Below are 6178 nucleotides of genomic sequence, written 5' to 3'. Positions count from 1 at the left end.
GAATATAGCACCCCAGGATTCTTCGCTGAGAATTTCAAAACCATGGTGCCGTAAGAGTCCGTCACGGGGCATAGAATGGTGGTCGCTAACAGCATGTGCATCCTAAACCATTCATACACCATGTCCTGCGGTTGCATGAAGAGTGTGAAGAAGTTCCATGGATTGGAAAAATCTCTAGGCACTATCTGCAGTATGTTACTCGTTCGTCTATCTCTCTGAAATTCCCACCACTTCTTTTAGATTCCTCCATTATGACTAATGCTTAGGAGCAATAATTTTCTTGGACAGAAACCCCTACTTAAATACTACTCACCTGTCATGTGAATTTAATACCACCCAACGATTGGTCGATACCTCCACTGATAGAGAGAAGTTTTCAAAATTTGTACTCCAGGGCATTTGCACTTACTAAACATACAAGAAGAACTTTACCCTAGATTCCTAAATTCCATATAAGAAATTAACTTTAATTCTGATTAATATTCTGAAGTGCATAATATTACGCATAAAAAAATTAAATTTATGTATGATTGAAATTTATTAGAATTCTTTATTTTCTCATGTGTTTTGGGATGTAATGTCTGACTCTGCCATCCAAGTATTGACACTGGCGAATGGACACGTTCCATCTGTATAACTTTTAGCTCTTCCCACTTTCGAATAATCTGTAAATGTTAATTATTACTAACATTGTTTTATATGCATAAATAGATTGCTTAATGTTTTAATTTTTATTCTACTAACGTTTATAAAGAATAACACTACCTTACCTTAATAAGGCACGGAAGTGATTTTCCGTTGCCCTGTCTTTGCACAGACGCATCAACAACGCACATTCCATTAAATGGAGGGATCCAGCCCATTCACAAATGCAAAAGTGGCTAATAAAATTCTCTGAAAGTGATTGAGGAACGGTGTCCAAACAACTTCCTTGTGTTCCCTGGCCATAGTCTTGCCGGACCAATAATATCTTGAGTTATCACCCACTGCTTGTAAATATCTTTGTTTCTACTTTCAATCTTGTATATAAAGTAGGAACCAATGATAGGAAAAGATTTCTGTTTCTTTTATATTATGAGTTTTCATTATTATTAAAATTTTGTTTTCTTTTGTTTGTGTCGTGTTATGCATTAGGTTTTGTGACCTGAGTTTTTCACGATGTTTACCTCGGTGAACACTTTTCATAAACAACATATACGGAATGTAAACTGTATTCACGATCCAACTATACCCCATCCCCTTTCTATAGGAAAACATATACTAACATCCCATTAATTTAAAGTATTTAAGATAATATAATATGGAAGAAAACATGAAATCCCAAAGAAGAAAATACAGTGCTAAATATGTATCTTAGTCCGATTGATTACAGTGAGAAACGTAACATTTAAATACCTCGTCTCGCTACATTTACTCCTGTTATTTGATTCGCGAATCAAATTAGTTCTGGGGTTTACTTGCGTCGCCTTTTACTCCTGTAATTTGACACACTCTCATTAAAACGTGCATTTTTAAGAATGATCCTCCCAAAAAATACCCAGCCCCATTTTTATTATATCTCTCTCCCATAGTTAACCCCTTTTCCAGGGAAATCTTCCCCTTTGTGGAGTTATTAGAATGATATATCCGTCTCTTTATATATATACTCCTGTTATTTGATTTGCTTGTAGTGAAATGCATAGTATTTGGTTCTGTGATCTCTCTCTCTGTATATATACTTCTGTTCTACCAGTCTCAAGAAAACAGTTTTGGAGTTATGACATGACACTAAGACCGCAGGTCATTTGGGTCAGCAGAAGACTTACAGTAGGGTCAAACAGTCTTTTTACTGGCACAATTTATCACAAGACTGTATAGATTATGTCAAAGGATGCAGTAACTGTAATCAAAACAAGAAGCCTCATATAAAGCCGAGAGCTGCCCTTAAGTCGTACCATGCAGGCTTTCCTATGGAACGTGTCCACTTAGACATTTTGGGACCATTCAATACCAGTGAGGCTGGGAATAACTACATATTAATGATGATAGACCAATTTATTAAATGGATTGAGATGGCAGCCCTACCAGATGAAACAGCATTGTCCGTAGCACATAAGTTTGTAACCCATTTCATTGTCACATTTGGGTGCCCTATGGAAGTGCATACTGACCAAGGTCGCAATTTCGACAGCAACTTGTTCCAAGCATTGTGTGATGAACTGCAAATAGCCAAGACCAGAACCACCCCTTATCAACCCTCTTCAAATGGACAAGTCGAGAGGTACAACACAACGGTCCTTCAAATGATAAGATGCTTCATTGAGATAGACAACAAGAACTGGGACAAAGATTTACCACTTCTTGCTATGGCCCTGCATTCAACTGTACACAGACAGACAGGATATACACCAAACAGACTAATGCTTGGTAGGGAAGTTATCCAACCAGTACATCTGATCACTGGTAACTTGCCAGGAAACCTGTCACCAAAAATGCAGATGAATGGAGTGCGGATCTTGGGCGTCGACTTGCAGATGCACATGCTTGTGCTCGTCAGAAACTTAAACGAGCACAGCATAGACAAAAACGTGATTATGACCTGCGAGTCGTGGAACACCACTATAACCAAGGAGATGTGGTTTACAAAATTGATTCTACCACTAAAGTTGGCCAGTCACAAAAGTTGAGGTCTCCTTGGGCTGGTCCTTACTTGGTTGTTTCCTGTAGACCCCCACTATACACAATTAGGGACCGGAAGAAACAATGTGTTATCAACCATGACAAATTAAAGCTATGTCAAGACCGGGAAATTCCTGTGTGGCTTTTAGTTTGATTTCATGTCAATCTTTAAGTCAATTAATTTCTGTAATTTATACATAATTATTTTTTTTTAATCATATGACATATAATACTTTATTATTGTAGCAGTCAAGAGATTTTTTTAACCATGCATGTGTGCATGATTAGGCCTATATTTATTTTTTCATTTTGGTTAAGATGAAAGAATGTTTTTTTCATATTCTAATCATTTGTTCTCGTTTATGTCAGAGGTTTTAATTTCCAAGAAGAGTTTTGTAATACAACTTTGTTTCCATTTAACCTTTATATGAATTTCATAAATTCACTACAGTATACAATATAATATGAATTGTTTTGTCTAATGTAAAGTGTTTTTATTTTACAATGTATTTTATTTAGTAATCTCGTAGCAATAGCATATATGTGTTGCAGCTTTTCCTTAAGAATTGGACTAATGGAATCATTCATGATCAGGCAGCAAGTTAATCCATCATGTAAGGAAAATGGTATGCTCCATATTAGCTATAAACCAAATTACCATGCAATATTCCAGGCAAACAATAAAATATAACAGTAGAATTGCAAACATTTAATTATGCATCCAATGCATGTTTCCATGCATTGATTTGAATTCAATTCAATTTTAAACACAAATTTATTCTCAATAATGGTATATTACGACATATATGTCCTGATTTTCTCATACATGTATTTTCAGAATTGATTTCATGCACGAGAAAATGAAGTAATGCAAAAAATTTGCAACTGCTCAGTATTCCTTGTACAGTTTATCTTAATTTGAAAAGCTGTTTATGTAATAAAATTTCTTCATAAAAAAGGATTTGACTTTTTCATATACATGTACTTACTGTACAGGTGTTGAGAAAGCTATTATGATTTGATAATCTTGACTTGCATATATTTGTGTGGTGCCAGGCTGTCAATGTCCATCAAGAATTTTTTCCAGCATGTTCATTGTGTTTATTTGTTTTTCTTAATAATAGTAACTAAAAAGGACATTAAAGGCTCCCCTAATCAATTCAAAACAAGAAAGGTGACCACCATTTAATTCTGAAGGGAAGAGGGGGGGGGGGGTGGCAAGTTTTCCCAAGTCATTATTTTTTTTTTATTTCTTTTCATGTCAATGAGTGACAGGTCCACTAATATTTATTTCCAATAAGATGAAAGACATTACTTATTTTCCCCCTACTGAAAATTGTCTGACAAGCTAATAAAAATTATAAGGAGGGGGACAGTGATCAGGGGCAGATAAAATTTTTTTTATCCCGTTTGGGACATTTATTTTCAACATTTCATTTGTTGACCTAAAATCAGAGCCGACGTGACTTTAGAGGGTCACATGATCACAAAAACTCCTAGTTGAATAGCGATGGACATACTCTTCAAGATAACATAAAGCTTTTTTAACTAGAGTGTCTTGCTGAAAAATAAAATAGTTAAATATTAATTGTATCGTTTTCGGTGACTTTTTATAGAAAATGTTGCCTTAACTGTACTGCGTTGGCAGATTATCTGCACCTTCCTGCGACGCGACAGTTTCCCCCAGAGAAACACCACGCATTTCGGACTTGGAGGCAGTTGTTTGACTTTAGTGCTTATTCGAACACGGACAATCTCATTTCCATCTGGATCAGCTGTTTGCAAGGGGCATAATCTCTGATTGCTGTGATATTTTTTCTTTTCAAGATAGTCTCCGTCATTTCCGCCTGCTATATGCCGTGGCAAACTATGTTTTTCCCAAGCACTGGCCTTTGTGGAGAAGCCAGACCAGTAGCCCCCAACAAATACGGCTGTCATTTGGAATCCACCCCCACCTTGCTGGCCAAATTACCCAAGGCATCATATCTGAGCTTGGGAGGCTTGTGTCTTTGCCCGAGTGCGTGGCCATTGGAGAAATAGGAATCGACCTGACTACCATCTGCAATTGCCCACAGCCATGCTCCAGATCAAAATGTAAGATAGCTGTATTTCAGAGCCAGACAGAACTGCTTTCGGAATTATTGGTCTTGGACAGGGAGACAAAGAAGCCGGTTATATTTCATTGTAGGGATGCTGGGACAGGTGAGGCCGCCAGACATGTGCTTCTTGCTATAGAGATGTTGGATATGGAAGGCCACATTTTCCACCGACACTGTTTCACTGGGTGAGTTGGCGAGGCCAGGGAGTGGTTGGAGAGGCTACCTTCTGTGGTATTTGGTATTTCAACCAAGGTTTTTTTCGGACAGGAGCCTACAGAATGTCGTGCGGTTCCTAAGTCTGGACCGTATGGTACTGGAGACGGATAGTCCCTACCTTGCTTGTGGACCGAAGGAAATCATCCAGATTGCAGAGGAAGTTGCGCGTTTAAAGGAAGTTCCTTTGCGGGAGGTGCTGCATGCAAACAGAAGGAACGCGGCACGCATCTATGAACTTTGATTTTTTTTTCTCGCAGATGGACTTTCACCATGTTTCTAAATTTACAAATTTAGTTGTTCTATTTCAGCTTCCACGTCTTAAAAAGTTAATGTCTGATTGTATATCTTTAAAGTTATATGTGGCTGTTTTTTAAGGAGGGGAGGAGTGCGGTACAAGTATCCTATATATACATGTATATCTATATTATCATCGTGCTCGGAGTACTGAGCGTCACTTTATAACCTAGATTTTTACACACAAAGACGCACGTTGTGCCAGGTTCCTCTCCGGCCTTTGTTGTGTATTCAGGTTTGTGGGTTAATAAATATTGTTAAGTCTTGACGATTATATTGTTTTACTCGTCTTACGACAATATGTTACCCTTGTGATAACTACAGGGGTCCAGAAACGACAAAATTTTGTTTAAATTATGCCATTGCATATTTTGATTCATTTTTACAACCAGAAACCAATTTTATTTATCGTATTACGCCATAGCATATTTTGATTCATTTTTACAACCTGAAACCAATTAAAGATATCGATTTTAAGAAATTCTTATCTCCAAACGTCATATAGCTTACTATGACATCATATCATATAAACAATGAAATATTTGGTGTAACCTTAACATACCTGCGGATAAAGATTACCGGCATGGAAAAACGAAGCCTCGTGGAGGTATCCACACATGAGCAAATTCTCATCTTGAGAAGTTACGGCAAAAATCATAGTTATTGACCTCAAATATACAAAGAGGTAAAAGCTGCTGAGCTGGAAAATTTACCAGATAAGGTTCACCTCTTGTATACAGAAAAGTCATACGAGAAAATAAAAAAAGAAAAATGGCGGACCAGGTCCAAAAACTCGCGCACAAAAATGAGGGTTGAATTGAGAACTCTGGTAATGTCTATTAAAGGAAACGCATCAAGAAACAGCATCAAAGAACACTCCATCGAGATAAAAAGAAAGATAAGTACATCTT

General features: G+C 37.1%; 1 pseudogene; it reads left to right on the top strand.

Annotated features, from left to right (window-relative positions):
* The first annotated feature begins 2051 nt into the window (after positions 1-2051).
* Positions 2052-5214, top strand: LOC134273596 (uncharacterized; annotated as a pseudogene).
* Positions 5215-6178: the final 964 nt, after the last annotated feature.

The sequence above is a fragment of the Saccostrea cucullata genome, unplaced genomic scaffold (assembly GCF_032062105.1).
Source record: "Saccostrea cucullata isolate Sc308-1 unplaced genomic scaffold, CSIRO_AGI_Scuc_v1 ctg8174, whole genome shotgun sequence".
Taxonomy (NCBI): domain Eukaryota; kingdom Metazoa; phylum Mollusca; class Bivalvia; order Ostreida; family Ostreidae; genus Saccostrea; species Saccostrea cuccullata.
Note: the sequence above shows the minus strand (reverse complement) of the source record. Positions and strands in the feature narration are given on the sequence as shown.